The following is a 19482-nucleotide window of genomic DNA, read 5'->3' as shown; positions in this document are numbered from 1 at the left end:
CCATCTGCTGTTATTATCCTTCTCCATTTTAAGGCAATACAGTGATATTTCTCCATCACATTGCAGAAGCGGTATTAAAGTGATTGCCATGTAGTTTAATTTTGGCTTGCCACTGCTCATCTTGCATTCTTTACACAATCAAAGCTTCTGCTAGACTCAGGAGAAGTTTGAATGCATGAAGAATGAAAATTAGATCTTTTTTCTGTGTGCAGTGAGTGAAGCTTGACCACAGAATAGCAGGTCTAGAATACTGGATGTGCACTCCTCATTAGGAACTTGTTTGCAGGTTGTAGGGGAGATGTTAGGTCACAGCTTGATCTGGTGATTGAGTGCCTGGTGAAGGGCTGTGGCTGGCTCTTGTGCTCCCCAAGTGACCAGAAGGGATGGACCCAGGGTGGAGCCACCCTGGGCTTATATAAGAGCCAGCCACTGAAGCAAGGCCTAGACTGTTTCCTGAGGTGGGATGCTCTAGGGCTGGAAAGTCCCTTTGCTAGTTGGGTGAGTTTGTGTCTTCTTTTTGTATATGGTTACTGGTCTACTTGTGGATACTTTGTCTGGTACTGCTAAGGGCCTGTCAGAAATGATTTTGCTTCTATATGAACAGAGCACAGGTTTACAGTAATTTTGTGTGGCTGTCTGAATTTTATATATTAAGGCACAGCGTCCATCATGTAACTGTAGAATAGCTTCTGTTGGAAGGGAAATTTAGGATCAGGTAGTTCTAATCCCCTTTCTGTGGATATGATTGCTCTCCATCAAATCAAGCTACTTAGAATCTCATCTAACCTGGTCTTGAATGCTTCTAGGGGTGGCGCACCTGAAACTTGTTTAGGAAAATATTCATCCAAATGAATAAAGAAAAAAAAGTTACCTTGGGCATTGTAAAGAAACATATACATAATTAAAAATTCTCTGACATCAGGGAATGTCCTGTAATACTTTTAGTTAGCCTATATCTTCCAGTACTAACATAGAGTGGAAAAAAATAAGAATAAAAAATATAGGATTGTAATTGGAATATATGATTGGAGTAACTGTAGGAAAATAAAGGAACAAGGCATACTATCAAATTATCAGTTTAAACTATTTGGTAGGGTGAATACTTCACAACAAAAAGGGATTCTTATTATTGGAAGGGAAGTTAAGAAAACTATGTGGGAAAGACAAAAAGGACAAGAAAAGGTAGAAATAGAGCAATTCATAGAATCAGAACATTGGTTGAATAGAGCCTTAAAATCATCCAGTTCCAACTCTGTGCTGTGGGTAGGGTTGTCACTAAATCAGGCACTATATCAGTCTGCCTAAGAGCCTATCCAATCTGGTCTTGAATATCTCCAGGGATGGGGTATCCACAACTTCTCTGGGCAATCTGTTCTAGTGCCTTACCTCCCTCTGAGTAAGGAATTTCTTCCAAACATTTAGCTTAAATCTCTGTCTTCTAGTTTAAAGCCATCCCCCATTGTCCTATTAACATTGGACCATGTAAAAAGTTGGTCCCCCTCCTGCTTGTAAGCTCCCTTGAAGTGCTGTATGGCTGCAATGACATCTCCCTGGAGCCTTCTCTGCTCCAAGATGGACAAGCTGGACTCTCTACTTTTCCTTATAAGATAAGTGATTGCTTTTAGGGCCTTCCTCTGGATGTGCACCAACAGCTGTGTCTTTACTGTGTTAAGGGCCCTAGGATTGGACTACTCCCGGTGGTGCCTTGCAAAGGCAAAGCAGAGGGAGACAGTTGCCTCCCTATCCCTGCTGGCCACTGCTGTTTGATGCAGCCTTTGCTTACTGTTGGCCTTCCAAGCTAAGAGACTACACTGCTGGCTCATGCCCAGTTCTTCATCCATCAGGATCACCAAGTCCTTATCTGCAATGCTGCTCTAAAGGAGTTCTCCCAGTCTGTGGCCATATTTTGGATTGCCCTGATACAAGTGCAACACCTTTCACTTCACCTTGTTGAACCTCATTAGATTTACATGGGTCCAACTTCTCAAGCCTCTCCAGATCCTTTTGGATGGCATACTTTCCTTCTGCTGTGAAAGCTGCATAACTCATTTTGGTGTTGTCTGCAAACTTACTGAGGATATACATGATACCACTGTCTGTGTTATTGATAAAGATGTTTAAGAATATAATTCACACAACTAATTCCTGCAGTGAAAATTGCACCCTGAAAAAGAACTCTAGTATTCATTCATGTAAATTGGTTTTACTTCTTCATGTGTCACAATCCTTCAATATTTTAATACAACCAAGTCACTATTAAACATTCTGGAGATGGAGAAAACTACTTTGTGATTAAATGTATGGTCCATTTTCATGAAGACAGTGTCCCTGTAGATTTTTGCCCCCAAGAGTAATCCATTTCAGAAAGAACTAGTCAACAGTATTTGTTCTTGGAGTTAATTCTTTCTTAAGGGAAAAGTCTGAGAGTTGTTTAGCCTGGAGAATGGCAGGCTCAGGGAGATCTCATCCATGTTTATATATACGTGATTGATGGATGCAAGCAAGATGGAGCTAGGCTCTTCTAAGTGGTGCTCAGGACAAGAGGCAATAGGCACAAACAGAAATACAGACATTTCATTGTAAGCAGCAGGAGGTACCTCTTTGCTCTGGTGACATAACACTGGAACAGATTGCCTGGAGAGATTGTGAAGTCTCCTGGGAGATCTTCAAAAGCTACCTTGATGTGGTCCTAGGCAACCTGCTCTGGGTGACCCCATCTGAGCAACTGTTGGACAAGGTAAGTCCAGAGGTGTCTTTGAACCTTAACCATTAAATGACTGATTCTGTTACTCAGCAAATTGAATATTTTTGACAACTAACAGAAGAGCACAGGTTTCATGCGTAATGTGATAAGAAACCCCTACAATTTTCACGTTTTTGAAGAGGTTTTGGGAGAAAGGAAAGTCTATGAAGATTCCATTTCAGATTCCAACAAGAGGCACAGGAGAACATGTTGAATACGTTATATAGTTCTGTATGACATTACTAGATCATGTTATTCAGCCATAAGTCCTTTTACTAATTTTTGTATTAAAACTGAAAATGCCTTGATGAAGGCATGAATATCCCCTAAATCAATACATTTTCTGTAGGGAATGTGCATATATTTCATTAAACCAAGTTCCATAGTTTTGCTTTTAAAATGAAAATACAGTCACATCTTCTGGAAGTTTGGAAACTGTAAAGAGTAACTGGGAAGGGGGAAATTCCTTTTTTGGAAATGTAGATTTAAATATTTACAGTACAGTATGCTAGCCTAATCAAAATCTCTTAAATACTCAGGCCTGCAGGAGTTAAAATATTGAATTTGCAATTTTTATCAATATATTATCACCTGACAGACTTCAGTATATGAAAAGAGGGACTCATCTATCTCTGCAAAATGCAAATTTTCTTTTAAATGAGAATATTAATATCTTGGTGCCTTTTGGCTCTGTGAGGTGCCAAAATCCAAAGTTCAGATGCTCAGATCTACTTTAAGCTCTTGCACAGTTTTTTTCACTTATTTCTTACAGTATGCTATTGGTAGTCAGCCATTGTTCCTCCGCATTTTCTTGTGTAAGAGAGAGAGAGAGGGCAGGAGGAAGAGGGAGAGTATAAAACGCATTGTGCACAAGGGCAGCAACAGGAAGAGTGTATTGAGAGAGGGGTTCTCAAATTATTTCTCTGTATTTCCGAACATGGAATACTACTGAGAATGTGTTAGAGAATCAGTAAATAATATGACACAACAACAAGTGGTGAAGTACAAGAACATCCAGCCAAAATATTTTTAATTTAGATATCTAAGAAAAATACAAGAAAGATACCATTGCTGGGGAGCAGGCAGATTTGTATTACTGGAGAAGTATCAGAACACAGAAAGAAAAGCTGTACTGTAAATACGACAAACAGATGAATAGAGTACATAGATACAGTGCAAAAGTCGTCAAAGTAAGAGCTGATCACAATTTGAATTTCAGGAAGATTTAGGAGAGAGTTCAGTATGCAATTGTTGCCCATAAATACAGGAGGAAGGAAATCACTTACTGAAGAACTAACGTGGGATGAAAAAGCAGTAGGCATTAACTGGCCACAGATAAAGGTTATTTAGAAATCTGGAAAATGATAAACATATGAGAATTTTTTTTTTTTTTTTACAAACTGTTCAGATTTCATATGAAATTCCTATTTGTAATAGTGAAAATACTTGATTCAGAAATACCTTTTAAAGTCAGTCTTCCACAATGACTCTCAAAAATGGGTTGAAATGTCACAAACTGTCTTGTTATGCTCAGGTTATGTGTTTCCTGTTATCTTAAGTATTATAGTAGCATTAGTCTCAAAGGTCTAAAGCTCTAAAAAAAAGTCACTTTTAATCAAATAGACTGCCTGGAGAGGCAGGAAAAAGGTTGTAAGGAGGTGCTGTCAAGTTAGTCCAAGTACAAAATAACTAAGATGTTAGGCATATTTGTGTTACAGGCATACTCGTAATAATAAACATCTTTTCTCAGAGGAGCACCCTTTCATCTTAAAATCCAGAATGTTATATATAACAAAGAATGAAATTTTCACAACTCCATGCTATCGATTAACTGAACTATTATACAAGCAGGATGATTAATAGAATGATCATTACTCCAGTCTAAGTCAAAAAATATTGGAGTATAATGGAAAGTTAAAGGAGTTAAAAAGAAAACGTTGAGATATGCATAAATGAATGTATATGTAAAGCTAGATTGTAACAGATGCTATTTTTTCTTTGATATGTCTAGAAGATGAACCAAAAACCAAAATTTGATTAGATTTATTGCCCCTATGTAGAGATTTACTTGGTTAGTGGAGAATGTGACTATGTGAGCCTAAGCTAAGGCCTATGTGCTGTGGTGTGTGTTATACTGACAATGGTCAGTCACAGTCCTTGACAGAGTCAGCTAGAATAGGGAAGATGCAAAAGCACAAAAAGAGCTGCATTACCAAAAGAGCAAAAAGTTACATTTTCGGGTGAGGTAAGAAGTTGCTTATTGCCAATGAAGCAGAGTAGAATCTTTGGTGTGTGATTGCCTCACGCTATCTATGTACTAACCAGTCGATTATGGAGGTGTTACGTGTGATTCCCACCTGCATCCAATCAGAATTATGCTTTGTATTATTTAGGAGTTGTGTTTTTCCAATAAACTCTGTTATCACTTTCATAAAGTGCCAGAGTCTGTTCTTTTTCTCCCAGCACCCCTAATTCCTGTAACTTCTGCTGAAGAAGAGTTTTGTTTATCTCCAAGCAGTAAATTGATAAAGAAAGACATTGTACTAAATTATGAAGGAATCAGGACTTAATTTGATTTTACCCACAACCGTTATTCTCCCACTGCTATTCTAAGACGATATTAGAATTTTGAGATTGTCTGAATGTCTGAAATTCTTCTTTGGATCTGCTAGCAGAAGAACTTGAAGATGGATTTTCTGTTTCCTTTCCATATGCAATCACTGCACTGGCTCATGTGAGAAGAGCTATGGTAGCATAGCGAGAATTTCTTCAATTTTTTTTTTTTTTTAACAGTTATTTCCAAATGTCATGCCTCACTGAAGAGATACTAAGCAAAGGAAAATATTTTGTTCAAACTGAAACAGTTGTATGGGAACTGCTGAGTCATGGCCTGAACCTCTGATTGATCACCTGAGGCGAGCCATGAGTCAGCCAGAGGAGCACAGGTGAAGGCAATTCCTAGACCTATTTAAGAGCTGGCTAGCAGTGGGGAAGGATCTTGTCTGGAGATCCCCTCTTCTGGTGTTTTCTGTGGGTGAGTCTAGCATATGAGTAAGTCCTCCATTTATTCTCTCTTGTTATCTTAGTCTACTTTGCCTAACTCTCTTGTTCTTTCTTTTTTGTGATTATAACGTTTTAATATCCATTGATCATATAAACAGTAGTTAACTTTTTTTTTTTTGCTTTAATGAAAATATTTTAAATGCATTTTAAAATCACTTAGTAAACAATTTTGTGAAAAGAAACAAAGAAATTAAGAAAAGATTCTTCAAAATATCTGTTTCAAGATTAATTTTTAAGGATTGTGTGACTATACCATGTAAATATCACTGGTCAGGCAATTTAAGGTTTTCTTCTTCTGAGTTATCACTAGTAAAGGAAGTTAACTGTTGAGTTAATAATTAAGGAAGAAAAGACAAGTAGTGAGGGATAATATCTTCTGATCATATTTTAAATTTTATGCAGTAGTTAGAAATTGAAAATTTTCCTTTTTTTTTCTTTTTAAAAACTAAAAACATGCCAAATACTTTCTTGGAGACTGCTTTGTCTCGCTCTATTACTCAATTCTGTGCGCAGTGCTCGGCTTCTCCTACTGTGCTACTGATTGCCCAAGGTGTAGGCAGCCTTTTACAGAAATAAATTAGTTTGACTCATTTTTCCACTCAATTTTGTTTCTCTTCTTTGCTGCTATAAGGTCGGGTTAGAAAGATCATTTTATTTTCTAAAAGTTCATTTCCAAAGATAAGTTGTTAGTCATATTTCATGCTTATGCTACACAGGAAATTAAATTTCAGGAGGACATATTAGTACAGATATTTAAGATAAATTTGTGAGCAGTTGATAGTCAATAAGATTGCACAATGCTTAGAAACAGTTCATAAAGATGTGATACTTAAGCAAAATTATTTCACTCTATTTTAATGTTTTTCTTAAAAATTAAAAGACTGGGTTAGATTATTTTGGACATTGATACATTTTTAAGAATGTCTGCCTTTTCTATTTATTAGGTTTGAGCTCCTCATAATTAACTTTAAAATTTTTAACTTCCCAAATTTTTTTAATATCTTAAATACAGTGTTAACTGTAAAAATGCATATGCACTTACTCTGTATTATTATGATTATACCTCTATGAAGGTTAGTGACCATAGTGACACTGTTCTCTGAATCACAACAGCATCACTCGTATTACTGTTAAAGTAATTTGGTCTACGTGAAAATGTGCAAAAATAGTTTTTCCTTGTTGAATTGTCTTCACAGTGACTTCACAATGACCACTATTCATTCATTTCTAAAAAGTAAAAATAAAAAACTCTGTACTCAATACTTAACAGAACACCAGGATCTAATATAAATCAAAATGCTGTAATTCAAATATAATTTAAATGATATCAATAGACTAGTATTGCTGTAAATAGCATAAGATTGAAGTTTTTCAAGAAACACATCCATTTCAAATGCACTTAAAAGAAAATGTGTAAGACAAAATCATGACAGTGAATAGGATTGTGGCCTTCACTTTAGAACTTCAGATAGCGTATTCTCCTTAAATCAGACCAGCATATGCAGTGACTATCACAGTACATGAAGAACCACAAGGAATCTTGAGTTGATTCTCAGAACCCTAAGTATGAGCCTATTTTCAGCTGACTCTCTACTTAATGTACTTGAATTTAGTGCCAGTCTTTGAAAAGTTAAAAAGTTACGATATCATAACTGTATTTCTCTCTCTCTCTCAAAAAAAAAAGCATGATTGGTCTCAAAATCATGAAATAAGTCTTTTGTGAACCTCTGCTTTTTCACAAGCCCTGTTATATTCAAAGCTTTCATAGCTAGGAGTTTGCTGCTTTAATAATAAAATCTATCTTTGCTATCATATGACTCCAAGGCTTCAATTTTAAGACAAACAGTAAACATAATGAGGTCTCTGGTAACTACCACACCTGCACATAATTAATCTTTCTTGCTTTGCTGATCATGGTGGAGTAACAGCCTACTGCTAGGTAGGGAGTTATAACTGAGTTCAGTTTTTAGCCTGTTGTGAACAACTCTAGGTAAAGCAGGTACAGGAAGACAGTGATAAGAAGCTACATGTTCTTAGTTGATTGTGCAACAAAAACATTGGTTATTTTTTTCTCCCTTCAAGAAATTTTAAGTCTTGATTTTTTTTCCTTAAGTGATGGATTCAAGTCAAGTTTAGAACTGAACTCCTCTGCCCTTACACCATTTTAGCCTTCACTGTCCTCAAACCCAAAACTTTGTCACAGAATGTGAAAACATCAATTTTATGATTTTCATTTGTTTGTTTTTAGTAAAACTGTTCTAAGTAATACATACTTTTCTGAAAGTAATTCAAGGATTTTTGTCCTGGAGAAAAGTGCATATACTCAGAGGTTTTCCAGCAGCTTGACTCTACAGATGCAGTGCTCTATTAGTTATGGGAAGGCAGCACAAACATCTATGGGGCTGATCCAAAAAATAATGCCTTGCATTTTGTTATCTGGGCAACGCAACATCAGAAGGAGATGTTGGTTGTATGGTAGTAGAGATTGAATCTTCTCGCCAGTATTCCATTACATTTTGTTGCTGTATGACAGATGGCAGCAGAGGGGCAGTCTGACAAAATGACATGGAAGTGTATGTGACGCAAAGGTGTAGAACTGAAATTCTCCATGAGGAAAAAAACTGCATCCACTGACATCCTGCAATGCTTGCTGTATGTTTATGAGACCAAACAGTGGATGTGAGTGCAGTGAGATAGTGGATGACGCATTTCAGCAGTGGCAGTGGTGGTGTAAAAAAAAACAAGCCATGTTCTGAAAGGCCATGTGCAGCTGTAACACTGTGAAATGAAAAAATGTCTTTATTATTATCAGACAAAAAAAGTCATCCTCATGAATTGGTGGATTACAACCAGGGATCTGCATAGAAAGCTGAATATCAGCTTCAGTGCATTAAAAATGATGATGGCAAGGCTTGACTAACACAAAGTTTTTTCCAGGTGGGTCCTGTGAATGCTCACATGAGAACAGGACACCTTATGCAAGTTGGTCAGGACCTATGCATGTGGTGTTACCACTATGAGCTGGGGTTAAAATGGTGGTCCAAGGGGTTGCAACATGTGAATTCCTCACTGAAGGCAAAGCTTAAGATACAGCCTGCAGTGGGAGAAGTGATGTGCACTCTCTTTGGTATAAGAAAGGTGTAAACCTTCTTAGCTTAGTGTCATGATGTAGCAATTAGAGGTGACAATTTGTCCAGGTTCCAGCAGTATGGGTCTGGAGAAGAGTAGCTTGACATCTGCATGGCAGAAGATTTGGGGTGCTGGTCGACAGCCAGATGAAAATGAGGCAGCAGTGTGCTCAGATGGCCAAGAAAGTGAATGTCTTCTAGCCTACATCAGAAATAGTGTGGCCTGAAAGACTAAGGCGGGGATTGTCCCCTTGTACCTGGCAAGATTGCACTTTGAGTACTGTGGTCGGACCTGGGCTACTCACTACAAGAAAGATGTTGAGTTTTTTCAAGTAGATGCCAAGAAGAGCAACAAAGTTGGTTGAAGAGACTAGTAAACAAGACTTATGAGGAGTGGCTGAGTGAGCTGGGGGTGTTAGCCTGGAGGAGACTGAGGAGAGATCTGCTCAATTCCTACAGAGTTGCAGTGTGGAGGGTATTAGTGTCTTTTTCCCAAGTGACAAGTGACAGGATGTGAAGAAACATACTGATATTGCTCCAGGAAAGGGTTAGTCTGGATACCAGGAAGAATTTCTTCACAGAGAAGGTACTTAAGCATTAGAACAGACTGCTTAGGAAAGTTGTGAGGTCCAGGCCCCTGGAGACCTTCAGGAGACATGAAGATGCAGCACTAAGGGACAGGATGCAGTGATGGGTCTTGGTGGGTCTGGGTGATGGTCAGACCTGATGATTTTGAAGGTCTTTTCCAGTCTAGATGATTCTGTGATTCTCAGGTTTTTCCTGGTCATGTTCTGTTTACCCAGAAATGAGTTTACTGGGTTGCAGATTAACGGTGATACAAGCCCTGGTACTCTAGGACTGTTTTCCATTCAAGCCTATTTATCTTCACAGAGGTTTAATATTGAAAATGTAGTGCTGTGCTGGTTTTGTGGAGAGGAAGAAGGTCTGGCAATGAACACCAGAGAGGCATTAACAATCTGCTATCTAGGCTGGATCCAAGTAGAAACATGTACCGAAACATGCCTTAATAATTGTACTAGCAGGCTTATACTTTTTATCCTTCCTTATCTAGTGTAACAGGACTTTGCTGTATCTTATAATATATGAATTATAATTTCTTTTTTGTTTTTTTTGGGGGGGAGGGGAGAATCATCTAGTTTAACTTCTCTGTGTTGCCTGCAATATTATAGCCATCTGAGAACCCATCAGTACAAATTGGCACAACATGTTGTCAGACCATACCTTAAGGAGCTGTTAATTATCATTATGAAATAACACAGTCCTTTGTCTCAGTTCTTCTGTTTTGTTTTATCTACAGATTCAAAGATATTTGTTTCTGTTCTGCAGAGGTGACTTCTTGGAACTTAACTGTCAGTTCCAGATCATGTAAGGAAACATGAAGTATTTTTGGTTGAAGAGCTCATTGTGTAAATAAATTCCTTCTTAGGATAAATGCAATCAATGTAATCTGAAGTGAAAGTTCCTCTGTGTATATAATAAGCCATAATTTGGAATCTTACCTTTTCTAAAACTAAGAATCAAACTTTATCCTGTTGCTATGACATTATGTATTCTTTAGAACAGGTCCTTTGTGGTAAGCATACCTGAGTTATGTATGACACATCCAGTTTCATAGAGGGGAAAAAAAGAAAGTTACAATTTTTCAGGCCTCTGTTTTTGAGAACTGTTACTCAGTTCTGTTTCCTTCAGCTTCATCCTTCATCCGAATGTCTTAGGTCTGCAACATGACAACACAGAAATAGCAGTACGTTTAATCTTCACTATTCACTGATGATATATAGGAAAAGAGATGTCAGTTAATTCATTTTTTTTCTGAGTATTTTAAAGGAATGATGGAGATGCTGTACATATTTTTTTCAGTTGGATGACAGCTTGAACTCATCAAGGATTTTTAGACAAGGGGAAGGTGCAGTTTCTTTTCAGCTCAATTATTTGTTAACTGTTTAAAGACTAATAAATTTTTCTTATTCTTGAGAATAAAGCAAGATCAAAAAAGGATGTAGTGAAAAATAAAATGAAGAATGTGAAGGTCTGAACCCCTTTGATTCCTCTGTTACTCTTGCCTCTCCTAGCATGCTAGGAAACTTCTCAAATTTAATTGAGAAATTTAATTTGTGAATTTAAGCATTCACAATGTTACTTTACTACCATAAAAGGAGGTAATAAGATGAAAATTATGAGATCACAATTCAGGCAAACTAAGGAAAAAAAAAATCAGATTTCACAGGAAGGTTTTTAAAATTTCTGAAGATTTTCATCCTGTCCAGTGAAGAGAATCAGTGTTGGTTGTTTTTTTTTTTTCTTTTTTAGACTCTGCTTATGCACTTAGAGACTACATACACTCCACGTAGCCTTATGGAGGAGGGTTGGCTTCCTGTCATTCTGCCTCACCCTAGAGCACTCTCAAGCAACAAAGAAATATTCCATGTTGTCTCTCCCTCCTTTGCCTTCAGCCTACCAAGGTCCAAGCCATCATTTCAAGCCATTCCAAGCTATCATTTCTCTTTCTTTCATCAAAAAACTCCATTACACTCTTAAAACAAAAGAATGAAAGAAAAAAAAAATCATTGCTAGTGAATGTCTTATTCAAATGAACACATTTTCACTGTTTTCATTTTGTTAAATTATGTATGAACATATTTATATTAAACTACAAATAAACTACTGCTTATTTGAAAGCTTCAAATTAGTGTTAGTACTTCCTAAACCAATAATTTAACTAATAGCAAAATAACTTTTTATCTCCTATCTCTATAAACATAAGTCATGCTGTGTAGCCTTGTGAAAATAAGATGTGCCTCAGCCACTCTAATATCTGTGCTTGAATTTCATAGCTGATCTGATTAGGTGCTCCTAGTCCTCTCTTATGACCTTCTAATACAGAAAGGAATCACCTTGAACTATAGTTTGTATCTCTACTCGAGTCCTGTCATATGAAAACTGTAAAAAATGGTTTCTGTGAACATACAGCGAGGAAGTACAGAACATCTCATCTGTCCCTTTACTTGTACTGCTGGATATGACTTTCATGGCATAAGAGTAAGTCAGATGTAATTGGAATGGAGCCCAAAGCTTTCCTTTTGCATTTTGACTTCACCAAGGTAGAAAAGCATTTTTCCCATTATACCTTAATTCTTTCTGCAAGCTTGAACAAGTTAAATTCATTACAGAGGATGACTGATTAGATTCATCAGAGATTTCTAAAGTGCGTTTGTTTGTTTTTGTTGAATACGCATTCTATATTGAAAATGGGATACTACCAGAATTCCAAATTACCTCTTAATTATTAAAGTACTATTATTATTTATGAGATTAAGTAATTACATGAACAAGAACAAAATTCACCACTAAAACTTGGGTAGTTTCTCGTGTCTTTAATTATCAAGCACCTACTAGCTATATCCCTATTAATTTGGACAGGCAAGTGTTTCCAGCAGGAGAGAAGAAAAGGAAAAAATCATCCCAAAATTAATTTTAAGGGAAAGTTTATCAGAAATTTACAAATAACACTCATTAAAAGTTGTCTACAAAGCATTTCCCCTTTTTTGCATTCAGCTTTACTTGATGAGTTCATCTCTATCAAACTGGGAGATTTCCTTCTTTTTCTGGTACTTGAAATTTTAATGCTTATCAGTTGCAACAAAAGTTAACAGTGTTTACTAAATTTGAAAAATAAGTTATTCAAATGCAGATAAGTGTTAAGGAGAGTAAATATCAAAAGAGTTAATAAAGACAAATTAAATCATAGCTAGGGGCATGCATAGTGTTTTGCAAATCTGTTTGAAAATCTATATACTGAGACATGAAGTATTTTAAATACCATATGTATTGTGCAAATCCCTTGAAAACCAGGCATATTTAGCCATTATTAAGTGATCTTCGTGTTGCTCTAGTTTGTTTTTTTTTGTTTGTTTTTCTTTATTATTTTTATTTTCTTTTCCTAGCTTTACTGAAAAGCTCTTCATCTCTTGATTTTTTTTTTTTTTTTCAATTGCAATAGTAATTCTGACATCATGTTAGCTGCTGTAGAAAGACTGCAATGTAAATAAAACATTAAGACTTGAAGAGGAGACAGAGTAATATAAGCTCCTTATCTAACTGTCTGGTGATTGTGTAAAAGTCTTCGAGCAAGCTCTTAATACCTTCCTATAAAATAACTGTATTAGAGCATTCAGTGAGCTTTCTTTTACTCAAGGGATTTAATTATATGTCAGGTGAGCTATTTGAAAGCATTTTAGTTCAAGTTACTCTTTCAACAGTTGTACAATAACTGCAGTTTAATGTCTATGAATTTTAAAAGTAAAACTCTTTCTGCTTTACCCTCTAATGTAGAAAATGCTTCTGTTGAAGGCAGAGCATACCTCTGCCAGAAAGGAGGCTATTGCTTTGAAAGAAGATCATCTGGTGCAGAGCTTCTGGGAATGTTTTAATTGAAAATATCTGGTAAGTGAAAACCTAATGCATGAAATTTGCTTTGAGTTAGAATTAGGTAGGAAAAAAAATCATACTTGTGAAACAAAGTCATCTCATACACCAATGTTTACTTGTCCATAGAAAGCCTGAAATGGTAATTCTGAAAGAAAGCTTCTAGGAAGTGTGCGCAAACAACATTTTGGGCATGTGTTTTTAGCCGATATCAGCTGACCAGCCCTTATCTAGTCTGCTCTGCTTCCCTCAAAGGCAGGTTCATTAATGCCCAGATAATAGATATAGGAAAAAATTATTACTGGTTTGACTATAACTTGTTCTAATTCTTCTATTTGTCAAAGGCTACCCAAACACACGCACTGTGCACAGGGGAAATTTTCAAGCATTTATTCAAACTGGTAAGTGCCAGTATGCATATATATGCATACATATAATTGTCAATTGAAGAAAGTGGGCAAAGAGCCCACATGACCTAAGGAACATGCTTGTCATGCCTGAATATCACCTGAAATTCAGCCAACCATGAATTTAAATTCTAACAAAAGAAAAAGTCTCTGAGAGGCACAACAGAATACACTCCATCAAAATTTTTCATTTTATAGCATTTTCCATAGATATTTTCTATCTCAAAAGTGGGGAACTTGGGTGATTAAGCTTGATCTTATGAAGTTTCATTTTTGTTCCATCTCACTATATACCTCAGGTTGTTATGCTTTACTAATTATTGTGTTGTGATTGAAAGTTAGACAAGCTCTGAGGACTATGTTCTCAAACACTGGGCTATAAAATGGCAGCAAAATGAAATCATTGCTGTAGAAATAGTCTTGAAAGAGAGAGAGGGTGATACATTATCTGTACGTGTTTGAAGAGGATGATGCTAGCTGCGTATATTTCTGGGGAAAGCATTTATGGAAACAGGGCCATTGTATCAGTTCTATCATTTTCTGTGTGCCAACTTTCTCTTTTTTAAAAACAAAAGTCAATTGTTTGGAAAACTAATGAGCATTGATTTCCTCCCACTCTTTCTCTTCCTTTCATCTATAAAAATGATTTTTTTTTTTTTTTTTCTCTCAGCTCTTAAAGATACTTAATGACTGTACTTGTGGTCATTCTCTATGTCCATGAGCATGAGTGGCATGAAGACTTAAATCCATGCACTAAAATAAAATGACAGCTGTGCATTACTGGGAGTTGATGTAGTCATCACTCCATTAGAATAAAGTATTTGACAACCAACGTTTCCAGTTAGAGCCACAGAAATTACTCTCTGTTACTCCAGACCAATTCCAGGGCTTACTTGAAGGCACAGAAGATTCCTCAATTATCAAGAAATTTGACATAGCAAGGACTTAAAATTGAGCTAGTGAAGACTTTCTCAGTCAAAAGCTGAGCAACTGCTGTATGACAGAGTCCCTCTAATAAACTGCCTCTGGTTAGGGTAGTATTTCAGTTAACTCCTCTCAAGGCTCTCCATGACACCACTATGTAATAACCACTGCAAATAGATATTGACCTTTCCTCATACCTTCAAGATCATTAGACCAAACCCTGTATCTGAAACTCCCACTGATTATAATCAAAGTCAGGGTGTTTGGGAAATTTTTCCTCTTGAAGAGTGACTCCAGTTTTGGGTATGCTGTTTTTTATGAGACAAGATATTAAGAGAGTCTGAACATTGATTCACTTACTATTTTCTTGTATCTATCATATAAACAAAAATTAATCAGGCTTCCATATTAAAAGATACAGAATATAGGCTTTGTTCTTTACCTTTCAAAATCAATACAATCTGTGATTAAACATTCTTCTGCTAGTACAACTATTATAAAAACAGAAGATAATGCTGATCTCTAGTAACATTCAGATTTAAGAGTGCTTCTTCTGATGTATAATTGACAGAGTAAATACCACAGCTCTAGCACTCCATTGTTTTGTTATAAGAACCAATCCAGAAAATCAAAAATGCAATATTTATTTCCTGTTTGCTGTTACTGAATTGCTTCCTCTAAGCTAAGATGTATATTTGAGGATTTTTTGTTTGTTGTCATGTACTGAGCATAAAAATTCCCTGTGCAAGAAAAAAAAAAACTGATTTGTTTTCAGTTATACCACAACTCTTCTCGAGTCTCAGATCATTGCATCCTCAGTTACAGTAATCATGAGAAACAAGAATTTTAGCTGGAAAATATGAAGGTAATAGTATTTTCTTGCATTACTACTTTACATCTCAGTCATAGTGGTGGAGCTTGCAATAGTCTTCCTAATTTACATGAAAGCAAAGAATTACATTATTTCATGTGAAATGAAATTTTGGTTAGTAACATTTAAAAAGTAAAATGATGCAAAGACTTCCTTTATTTTAACACACACCTTTTTACCATAAATATTTTGGTTGCAGGAGGGAAAAACACAATCTGCTTTCTCAAAGTGATATCTGACATGGAACCCTTTCATTTTAAATGCAAATATCAAATTGTCACTTGATGTAAAAATTCAGACTAGAATGATTACTGTGTCTGATTGCTATTAAGTTAATTTTCTTGATAACAGATCGCACAGTGCTATGTTTTAGATTTTTAACAAGTGATGACAGCACGCTGATATTTTATCTGGTGCTGAGCAGTGCTCACAGTCTCAGTACAGTTTCTAAATCTGCCTCACAGTGAATAGACTGGGTGATGTGCAAGAGAGTGGGAGAGGACACAGCCAGGCAGATGACCCAAACTGACCAAAGAGATACTTCATGTAATACAATGACACGTACAGCAACAAAAAATGGAAAAGAAACAGGTTAGGGATTATACATTTTCTTGGGAACTGTTTGGGGATTGGTCTAAGCATAGGAGGTGGTGAGTGATTACATTTGCATCAATTGTTTTGTCTTGTTTTGTTTCTCTTCTTTCACTTCTTATTCACTTATTAGATGTTTTTTATCTCAACCAACTATTTTTTTTTTTTCTTGATTTTACTCTTTCATATCTCTTCCCCTATCCCTCTGGGGGTTGGAGGTAAGTGGCCAAGCGACTTCATGGTCCTGATCTGACCACTAGGGTTAACCCACAACACTACTGGATGTGTCTGGCAGGAGAAACTTCTATTCTTCTTCACCACATCCAGTCTTTGGATTGAAAATTAAATTGAAAAGGTTGTATTCTGTGTTTTTTTTTTAACTAAATAAAGGAGAAATTAATAGTAGTATTTCTTTATAGAATAAATAATAATGAATAATGAATAATAATTAACTCTCTGCTTCTAGACTTTCAGAGAATGGCCGGAGCTGGAATCTGCTTTGGCAGCTGATCTTCTCTATTTTCATCAGGAAACAAATGTGCAAACTTTACAGCTTCTCAGCACTGTAAATTTGCAGTCTTTTTCTCCTTTGCTTGAAAGTTGCAGTCTGCCAAATTTCCATGTCTATGCTATCACTCCATTCACTGTCCTGAACATTTCTGTGCATTGTGGTTTTGCCCAGGAAGAAGAGTAGTGTTGCTTGCAGGGATGACTGTATGAGCTAATTACCCAATTGCCAGAGAGAAATTGTGTGCCTGGATGTGGACATCAAGTGGCTCATGCGGAACTGACCTGGTAGTCTCTCTGTTCTCACAGATGTGTGTTCACTATCACTGTTTCTTCAGATTCAAAGGTACTGGCTTCAGACAGAATTACTACTAGGAAATGTGGAGAAAATCTACTGGTTTATATGAATAGAAGCTTGGACTCTAGAAAGCCTAGATTTTTGAAAATAGTTGCAAATAACTGAATGAAGATATCAATGGAGACAGACAGGAATAAGGTCACAGCACTGTTCCTTTAGTTCCCTACCACCAGGATACTCAATAGCCAAAAGCATTTTCTCTGTCCCAGAAATTTATGACAGATAATGTAATAATCCAAGACAAATTAGACTTTCCCTGCACAGGAATACTGGCATTTGAGAAGAAAGTAAAAATTGTGTCATCAATTGAAATCAACTGCAGTGTCTGGCACTACTTCTCCCTGTGTAACTTAATCCATTGGTTGTCTCATATAATAAATCAGATAAAAAATTGGGGCCATGCCCTTGGAGTAAGGCAGCACAGCTCCACTGACTAGGCCAATTTAGACCATCTGAGGTTAGTATTCTTTGATGCTGAAATTGTTCGCTTGATTAATGGACCAACTGTATAGCTCTTATCTAACTTGGACTGCAACCAGAGTCTCTTCTGTTGTCAAATGCCAGTATGAAGACTACAACCATAAACCTCTGTTATTTAACATGTAATGAGCTGAGAGACAGCACCATAATTTTTGCTACCTTGATATATTATTTAACTATATAATTCAATGCAAGGCTCTTTTTTCCTGAGTTTTAAATAATATAGGAACATTAGCTCAAGGAGGAGGAAGTGAAAGGATCACATAATCTGTTAGCAGCATCTTCATTTGGACTGCTAATAGCAAATACAGGAGCAAAACACTGTTGCTGTTTCAATACTAAGTGTACCACTCTGCTTGAAAGGGAAAGTCAGGGAAATGGAAAGTAATCTTCAATGGTGTACACTTCTAAATTACTACATGTTCTAATATAATGTATAAAGGGATTTATTTACACTCATATAACTGCTTGTAATAACAGATTCCTAGATTGCTACTTTTTATTTGTTTGGTTATGGCCTTCTGGTGCTGACTAGTGCTAATAGCTACACAGTAGTTTAAATGGAAAGTGAAAACAGCTGTAATGTATTAAGGTAGTCACTAACAATTTAAATGCATGTCTGATGGTTTCCCCTTATGAATAGCTACCTTCAACAAGGAGTCTATATCTGAGCAGCACAATGTTTCCCAAACATTGCATAACACTGTTTGACTTCTTAATTATTCTGTAAGCACCCATGGAATTTCTCATGAGGTTCAGACAGTATTACCAAATAAAAATTCAAACCTGATAGTCACCAGGACTACAAGTGAGAATTATGTTACTTTTCAACAGCTTTATTATTTTGAGAACTTATAATTTGTTCTAGGTCCCTGTTTGCAAAATATGTGAGCCACTTCAATCCTCAGGTAGTAACTTGGTATCATTTTTTTTTTTAATCACCTTCTCTTACAAAGAGCTAAAGTATCTTTTAGAAAGAGGTTTCCACTGGCAAAATTAATTTGGCAGATGTGCATTACCTATGTGTGCTAATATTAGTGGTCTAATGCTTCTAGAAGCACAGGTAATAGGTGCTGTGTAGGGGTAGATCATCCTGTTAATCGGCTTAACCATAAGTGGTTCTCTTGTTCTATGACTGAGACAGGTTTTGAGTTTATTATATTAAGAAATAGATTTCAATGTAAAAGCTCTTGATTTGAGGATCTTTATGAGAAAATTTTGCATTAAGTCTGGGGCAGTGACACTGACCGAGTATGTAGCTGATCAGATGTTAATCCAAATCAGCATGCAAAGTGAATGAAAAATCAGCTTCCTCCTCCTACTACTTTCCATTTCTTTCCTTTCAGCTTTCAAGTCAGAAAAATTCTCTAGTATTACTTGTACTTATATTCTGACTGAATAGTGGCAGTTTGTCTGAAGCCTGCTACAAGTGTGCACATCAGAGGTAAATAGCCTGAAAACCACAGAAATATTTGTAAGCTACAGATGTAGATGCTACCAGTTTCCAGAAGTTTTGCAAAGCTCCTTTGCAAAGGAATTTCTCCTACCTTTTCAATACTGTTTGTTTCTGGAATTAAAATAGGATCAAATCAAACAGCACAAATAGGGGTTATTTTTCAAAGACAAAGAGTGGGTACTGCAAGTCGCTTCTAATATGGTGGTGAAGCTTCTGCATCTGCACATCCCAAGATCCAAAATGTAGTGAGGTTGAGTGTGTATGCCTAACACATGCAACAGGCACACAAAAACACACATAATACAGTGCATATATACTTGCACACATGGCCAGCCACGTAGCTCACAGCATTCACACATTCTGTTTCCTTTCTGGCTCACCAGAGGGTGAGGTGGAGATTCTTTTTTGGGAGATGTACTTACTTACAGAGATATACCATGTGGATGCCTCCAGCAGTGAGACTCAGGCATTCAGTCTGCTGAGCAGCTGCCTCTGGATCCCAATCTTT

General features: G+C 36.5%; 1 long non-coding RNA gene across 7 annotated transcripts; it reads left to right on the top strand.

Annotated features, from left to right (window-relative positions):
• The first annotated feature begins 460 nt into the window (after positions 1–460).
• Positions 461–18074, top strand: LOC125691321 (uncharacterized). 7 transcript variants are annotated; one of them, XR_007376086.1, is made up of 6 exons: positions 461–498; positions 10253–10320; positions 13288–13398; positions 13725–13781; positions 16047–16173; positions 16640–18074. It is a non-coding gene; the product is annotated as an uncharacterized LOC125691321 (long non-coding RNA). The 7 variants fall into 7 exon arrangements; XR_007376080.1 differs by lacking the exon at positions 461–498 and adding an exon at positions 5744–5794; XR_007376085.1 differs by lacking the exon at positions 461–498 and adding an exon at positions 5755–5777.
• The last annotated feature ends 1408 nt before the right edge of the window (positions 18075–19482 follow it).

Source organism: Lagopus muta, chromosome 3 (assembly GCF_023343835.1).
Source record: "Lagopus muta isolate bLagMut1 chromosome 3, bLagMut1 primary, whole genome shotgun sequence".
Lineage (NCBI taxonomy): Eukaryota > Metazoa > Chordata > Aves > Galliformes > Phasianidae > Lagopus > Lagopus muta.
This window is presented reverse-complemented; position numbering and strand designations above follow the sequence as displayed.